Source organism: Myotis brandtii, unplaced genomic scaffold (assembly GCF_000412655.1).
Source record: "Myotis brandtii unplaced genomic scaffold, ASM41265v1 scaffold393, whole genome shotgun sequence".
NCBI classification, from domain to species: Eukaryota; Metazoa; Chordata; class Mammalia; order Chiroptera; family Vespertilionidae; genus Myotis; species Myotis brandtii.
The window spans coordinates 2474770-2483191 of record NW_005365070.1 but is presented as its reverse complement, the minus strand read 5'-3'; positions in this window follow the sequence as shown (position 1 = coordinate 2483191).

The following is an 8422-nucleotide window of genomic DNA, read 5'->3' as shown; positions in this document are numbered from 1 at the left end:
AAGAAGGCAGTTTAACTCTGAATTTGGTCTGTTCTTTATTTAAATTCAAAGATTGGATAAACACACACTATATGCATATAAAATCAATATCATGTACCCATATATACAAACATACACACAAAATCAATATCATATACACATACAAACACACCACTCCCCAATTGCACAGGTTGTTTTTATTAGGGTTTCATGTGGGATTCCCCTGAACATATAATTTCTAAGCTATTCTTCTATTCTTTTCCCCATTTAGTTGCCATCTTATTCTCTCTTTCTTTGCTTTTCCACTTAATTCCTTATCAATGCTTTTAACCTTTTGGGAGTTCCCATTAACCCTTATGGTCAGTTTAAGGCCCTTTGAAACAGAGATGGGGACCCTAACTTCTTTTCCAGTGTAGGCTGCTCTGCTTCATTTTCTTCCTTGGCCACAGAGAAGCTTGTCTCTGGGCCTTGTTTATGAGGGGTGACAGATTCATGGAAGCTGTTCCATCACTGGTAATACAACACTACAGTCAGAGTGGACATTCTAGTTTATAAAGGATAGTACTGGAGTAAATTTGGTCCTATTCACAGCAACTCTAATAAATTCTTCCTTCAATTAACAATGTTCACTGTTACTACCGAGGCAACAGGGAAAGAATTATTGGCTCTGTATTTAGACAGACTTGAGTTCAAATTCCAGCTTCAGCAGTTAATAACTAGGTGACCCTGGGCAAGACACTTACCCTCTCTTAAATGGAAGACTAAAGACCCACAGACCATCTTTTCACATTCAGTCAAGTGATAAGCTCGCAGCTGCTGAGTGTTCCATGTAGCTCTAGCTCTGGAAGCTCTAGGAGAAACAGATCTGCTCCTGCCCTCATGGGGCCCTGCTCATCCAAACTAGCAGATAAGATGAAAATGTAAACATTGGGGATTAGGTTTCAACATATGAATTTGGTGGGGCACAGGATGACACAAACATTTAGTCCATAGCAACTAGCATCTGCTAAGTTATTCCCTGTAGACCACAGTGCTATAGAAATTTAGAGAAGGAGGGCAGCTGTGAATCTGAAGTCTTCCTGGAGGAGGCAGGGCTTGATCTGAGACTCAAAGAAAGGATGAGTTTTGGAGAGACCCTTAGAAGAAGTGGGAGTTCTGCAGGTGTGTGCTGGAGAAACTAGAGAGGCAGGCACAATTGTTATTTCTATTTTACAAGTAAGAAAATGGAAGGCCAGATAAACTAAGGAACTTTTCCAAGGCCATTCAGCAAATAATTGGCAGTTATGGGATTTAAATAGATAACTGTCTCTGATGGTGAAGGCTGTTCAAAGCTGGCTCTGACTGAAAAAAATGGGCTTTTGCAGAAAAGTAGGAAATAGGGAGCCATTGATTGTTTTTCAGAGAGGAGCAACTTGACAAAAGCAGTGTTTCTTCTATATTTATGGGCCAACAGATGTTTATGGGAAGATTCTAATACTAGAGGGGTCATTTAGGAAGCAGTTGCAGCAATTTAGGGTGAGGCATTGAAGGCCTGACCTGGGGGAGGGACATAGTGGTACTGGAGAAGGCAGAGAAACATGAGGCATGTCAAAGAGCAAGTTAACATACTTGAGAACTGGTTGAATATGAAGAATGCAGGGGGAGCGAATTAAAGAATCAGCTCTGAGGAACAGAAGACTGGGTCTTTCCACTGCTGGAGATATTGGGAAGATGAGCCATTTGGAAAGTTGCTGTTCATTGGAAACAGGGCCAGATATCCTTAATTATTGCTGCTATTAAATCTTTCTATTGAAAAAATAATGTATACCACAAGGAAACTGACAAATTCAGAATCTTGGAATATTCTGCAGTACAACTAACCTGAACTCTTCAAAAAGTCAATCTTACACACACAAAAAAAAATTTGTTTTAGATTAAACAACACTAAAGAGACATAGTAAATGCAATGCACAAATCTTGATTTGGGATTATTTTGTGGTGAGAAGGGAGAATCTCTTAGGAGAGTCATCTGAAGATTTTATGATAGTATATCACAATGCCTGTAGCTTACATTCAAGTGATTCAATAAAGAATAGGTAGTATATAAACGGCAAATATGTCAAAATGTTAATTGTGGAATATTGATGGATATAGGTATGTGCATTGTACTGCTTTTTCAATCTCTTTGTATGTTTGAATTTTTTCAAAGTAAAAATTTAGGAAAAGTAATTCATGAACACAGTAAAAAGTTAAAACAATACAAAAGGATATATAGTGAACATTTCTACCCCAGACAAGCTACTTCCTTCCCAGAAGCAACTACTGTTCACATTTCCTGAAATTTGATGTGCATTTACAAGCCTATATATGTATTTGTAGATTTTTTTAAATAGATGGGTTTAGACTATAAATCTTTTTGTTAAGTACAATAGGCTCTCTCTTATTTGTGTAATGAGAGGAGTAGTTGGTCAGTTAATTAAAACTCAGTTAAAGCAGAAGTACCTGGCCTGGCCAGCGTGGATCAGTGGCAGGAGGTTACGGTTCAATTCCCATTCAGGGCACATGCCCGGGTTGTGGACTCGATCCCCAGTATGGGGAATGCAGGAGGCAATCGGTCAATGATTCTCTCTCATCATTGATGTTTCTATCCTTCTCCCTTCCTCTCTGAAATCAATAAAAAAAATTTTTTAAAGAAGTACCTGGATCTTCTAAGCAGAAGCTTACCAGCTCATACAACAGCAGTGTGTTTTATGGGGGAAATGGAGAGCATCCTTTAATACTGAGAGTTAAATCCACAGAGGCCAGGTAGGCAAGCTTCCACAGTAATGTTGGCAGCTTGCTTTTTATAATTTCATATGCCTTCTTGGAGATTGTTCCATATGACCACATGTAGATCTTCCTTATTCTTTCAGCACAGTTTTTAGGATGAGTTGCTTTTAGAATGAGTGTATGGCTTTAATCACATTGTGCTTGGGGTGATGTGGGGGGCATTTGGGTGGAAATTGCCTGGGCTTCCTGAAGTTGCCTGATCATAAGAATCACTTGGGTATTTTTCGAACAACTTCTCAAGCTTGGGCAATGCTGCCATAAACAGTTGCAGAAGTAGGGCTGGAGTTCCAGTGACAGAACTGCTCTGAGGACTGAAAGTTCTACTAATGGTGCTAGTCAAAGGCATGAGACTAGACAGAGATAAGGCAAGACGCCAGAGAAATTCTGAGGTCCAAGGACAGAGCCCGCAATCTCCCATATGAGCTTCTGCCCCTGCTCCTCCCCACCAAAGATAATTGCCTCCTGTTGCAATCATGCAGGTCACATTTCCAAAGCATGTGCAGCTTTGAATATGAAAACCCTCCCTAACTGCCAGCACCTGGGCAAATTCAAATTCCACACTCAGACATAAGGCTCCTCTCTGTAAATGGGAGGGATTTGATTGGAAAAATGTGACTCTAGAAACCAGATCTGGGATTGAACTGAAATTGCCTGAAAAATGAAAGCATTGGCACAATTAACAAAAAGGGGCTGGATTCTTTTTCTTTCTTTTCTTTTTTTTTTTTTTTTAGCTAAATCCTGCACAGCTTGCAAACCTTGGGAGGCAGCCATCCTATTATCATTCCTGATATGGACTTGAAGAAATACGTCTCCTTAAGAAATACTATTTTAAGATTTGTGGAGTTGAACCCCTACTCGAAGCAGTCCTAGGAATCCCAATTACAATGTTTCAAGGACAACCATGAAACAAGATCCAAAGTTCTGTGAGGCCTTGAGTGACCCATGAAACCATGCACTAACCTCAAATAGATCCTTTCAGGAGTCCTGAAAAACCCTGCTCTGCATCTGAATCATCCTCAGAATTGGCACTAGATAGAGTAGGCAGCCAGGTCTCTATGTCATGTAAGGAACCAAAAATGCCAGAGGACCCCATTGACTTGTCACATTGCCTGAAATGTTCACATTTCAGTGTGAAACACCGAAGTCCCCTGTCTTTTCTAAATCAAAGTGTTGTGGAGGTAGAGATAGTATCTCCACTCTTTTAAGATTGGCTTTTCCCTTAATGTAAAAGAAACAAACAGCCCTGCCAGAGTGGCTCAGTTGGTTGAGTGTAGTCCTGTCCACCAAAAGGTTGCCGGTTTGATTGCTGGTTTGTTCCCCGGTTGGAGCATGTACTGAGGGCAACCGATTGATGTTTCTCTCTCATGTAGATATTTCTTTCTCCCTTCCTCTCTCTAAGCATGTCCTCGGATGAGGATTTAAAAAAACACGCAGAGAAAAGTGGGTAGATCTGTGTGGGGTCTTTGGTATAAGCCTGGAAGATCGGCAGGAGGTAGGGTAAGAAAAGGGTACCAAGAGGCCCAGGGCCTGCCAACATGGCCCCTGAGTTACTAGTAGAACCTTTGGGAATGATGGAGGCACTTGAGGAGAAGTGAATCAGCAAGTGCACAAGGGTTCTGGACTGGGATTCTCATATGTGGTCCCACAGGCACACACTGGCACCAATGATTGTGACATTCAGAAGCTGTCACCACAGTTCCCAATTTCCTAACATTATTGTTACCATGAACATTTTCTGTGAGCTTGCTAACTTGGAAACACTTCCACATGCCCCATTATTCAGTGGCACAGACACACAGACCACAATGGCAGGGGGTAGTCACAGGTCTTACAGCAGAGGGATCAGGCCTCAAAAATCTTGCAATTCACTTTATTCCAACTCTGCTATGTCTATTAAGAAATCCACAATTTTGAATTTTTTAAAACTTTTAACTGAACCCCCCTTTAAGCCACATACCGTATGCTAAGTGCTGCAGTAAGCATATTAGATATATTGTTTATTTAGTCCTCATCACAACACTGTGAGTTGGGTGCTATCATCAAGCAATTTTAGAGATGTGGAAACTGAGGCACAGAGAAATTAAGTAACATTACCAACACTGCTCACCTATTTAGTAGCAGAGCTTCTAGAAGTCAGCTGGCCTGCTAGAATCTTTCAGATTATTTTTCCTAACTCAAATTCACTTCTGGATTGTCTCTCCCTATTGATTCAACTCCTATAGTGAGAGATTCATCTGCAAAATGAGGTTGTCTGGAATGGGTATGGAGTTAGCCTGTAGGACCCAGTCTCACCACTCACATGAGGGCAGTCACCTGCAGAATAAGGGAACAGAAATAACTAATTTCACTAGGGTTGGCCACAAACTTCAAAATCCTTTAGAAGGACCCCCAAATGTCCCTAAGAACAACAGTTGGATCACTAACCTTATCACCAGAGAATTAAAGAACACCATCACAGCAATTATGCATACAATTTGAGCCGCTTGACCTGCCAAGTTGGGTCTTTTCTGACAAAAGCCTTCAGATAACCCAGAAATTCCTGCCTAGGCTCCTTTGGAGTCTGTCTAAACCAGCTAGATAGTTGCATCTGGGTCACTATAACCCAAAAAGGCTTAATTAAAATCAGGAAATATGCTTAAGATCCTCTTCTGCAATGTTGTAAACTCTAGATATGCAAAATTAGGTTGTAAAGAGATAAAGGCATAAAAAGGTGCTTTGGGCACAGCACAGTTATTTGGGACACACACCACCACCACCACCACCACCACCAGTATAAATTGAGAAATGTGAAAAGTATTTGGCTTTAGATGAGTTTTCTTTGGTAAAGACTGTAGACAAATGGACTTGTCTACTAAAGATACTGTTTGTGTATGGGGGAAACAATCTCAAGCCTGCAGGGCCTCAGGCAGGGGGGATGAGAGACTGGAAAGTGAAGGGAGCCATCACAAAAGAAAGAGAAGAGGAATGGCAAACATGTTTCCAGTAGGGACAGTAAGGGGAGGACCTGTGTTACTGACAATCTGCTCACCTTCTGGATGAAGTAATTTCCTGTTTATCAGACACTATTGGGGCATTGGAGGTCTCACACCAATGAATTATCTAATAATGGACACTTAGCCCTTTTGGTATCAATACTTTTGGAACTCAGTTTTGGGTAGACAGCCTTTCAAAATGTATTCATACTCAACTGCTTTCTGAAAAAAAAAAACACATCCTGAATTACCTTTTCTGAAAATAATGGTGAAATAGACAAGGACTTTGCTCACAAAAATTGGTTTCATTCTTTCCATAAATAATTGTTTTTAAGGGTCTTCTATGCACAAAGCACTGTGCCAAGTGCTGTGGGCACTGGTGAACTTCACAGATCTGGAGCCTTCTTATGGACCATGTTCTGTTGTAATTTAGCCCATTTTGAGGGGATCATAAGGATAAACACTACCACTTCCTGAACTGTGGTGGGCTGTGATACAATGAGGTCTTTGAGGCTGTTAGGAACAACATGGGTTGTTTGCCCTTAGAGTACATGTAAGGTTCAAGATTGTAATGCCAGGGCCTCCAAATGTCAGCTGTCAATTCATGCTGTTGTCACCATGTTGCTTCTCATCTGCCCCATTATTGAACACATATTTGCCTGGGCTGGGGCCATGCAGTGACTTGTCTCTTCCAGAGAGTAAAGTGTATGTGTTTTGGGGGAATGGTCACTCAGCTGCATTTCCTTTTCCTCTCTTGAGTTCTAAGCTGTGCTCCTCATGATTGAGGCTCCTGGAAGTGTAGCTTCCAGAGAAGTGAGGACTTACAGTGTAAATCAGTGGTGTGCCTGGAAATGTTTACCAATTGGCTCTCTCAGTTGATGAGGGGAAGGGTGCTTATTTATAGTGTTTGATGATTTCCATGGTGTAAATACTCCCACCATGGCCAATTTCAAGTTCCCAACATGACATCACTGAACAAAGAGTTAGAAAGAGATAAGCAGCAGAATATCACTTTAGAGTATCTCCACCGCACAGATACAATAGACATAAATCATGAGCATAGATAATAGTAAAGTATAGTAAAATTATGAGAAAGTGATTAGTATTAAATTTTCATTAGCTTTATCTTTAATAAAACTTAATTGTAACTTTATATAATTTAATTTTTAATAATGACTGTATTTAACAAACTACCCAAATTTATGTTGAGCATCAGTTCTTACTATTCAGCTGAGTATAGTGCTACCTCGCTTTTCTCTTAGCCTCAGCAGCAGAAAGAGGGGCTCTGTAGACAGATCCCCAGGGCTCTTACCCCCACTTTAAGCAGAGTAACCCCACTTGTATTCATTTTATGCATATTGAGGCTCTGATTTGAATAGAGGGCTCCAATGTTTAAAAACGTGTGGAATGGTTTTTTTCTGGTGCGGGGAGCGGGGAGACACTGGTGTATAGGTCTATAGGTCTCCCTTCATCTAGGATATCCTAAATTAGCCTAGTCTTGGTATCCACTCATTTTCCCTTTCATTCCCTTGTTTCCTCTTGTTGCTTAGGCTTATTATTCCTGCTGATCTCAGAGATTCTCCTCTCCCATCCCAAGGATATTCATCTTCACTGAAGAGAGCTGTTATCACCTGATCTGGTTTAAAGTGAGATCTTTCTCAGGCATATTTTACTCTTCTACACATGACTCTGGAAGACTCAAAAGGTCTTTCAATTACAAAAAGATGGATTCCTAAAGGGCAGAATTCCAATAAGGCGGGGTTCCTTTAAAATTGTAACACTGAGCAGTCAGACCTGTTTTATATTTTACACTCTCCTTCAAAAGTCTCTGGATTTCAATAGATTGCTGGATTCCCCCCCCCCCCAAAGAGCTGCCTAATAATGTATCTCTATTTTACTTTATGCAACACAGTTTTCTTTAAGTAAAAACTGAAAACTTTTCCTAGCAGTTGGTTAGTTACTCTTCTACTGAATGTAAGATTTTCAGCCATGGAAATGCACAGAGGGGGCTGCAGGAGTTACGGGTATGACACAATCCTTTTCTTAAGGCATATTCACCCTCTTTGCCTGCCAGATAAATTATTTTTCCAGGAAAACTAAACAGTAAGCACATACTTGGATGTTCCTTTCAGGCAAGAGAGGAGCCCTCTCTCTCCCATTAAGGCCAGGCAATTGCCCAAATGATTTGCTTCACTGCCTATCATAACGGGGAGTGTGGGATAGAACCAGCAGGGGCTTATTCTCATCTCTCTCTGTACAGCAGTTACAGTTGAGCAAAGTTCATAGGTACCGGCACCCTCTGAAGCCTGCAGTCAGAGAGGCTGAGGCTATTCAGGAACCCCCAAAACATACACACACACCCCTACAATGTTGCCACACTTCAATGCAGCAGCTTGTCACGGAAGTGTTCTAGAATCAAAAGTGGAGCAATAGATATGTAGCATGAAATCTGGTGATATAGGAGTCCATGGGATGGTGCACAATGGTGAGCTTTCTGGACAGCTGGCAAGGTACACACTGTTTAATACAGACAGGCTGGCCAGTGACCCAGAAGCTGGGGGCTGCTACTTTCTGACTGCGTGGCTACCATTAGAGGCACAGGAATACTCTCTATAGCTTTGATTCTCAGATTCTGTCCCCACTATTGACACCAGCAGCAACCT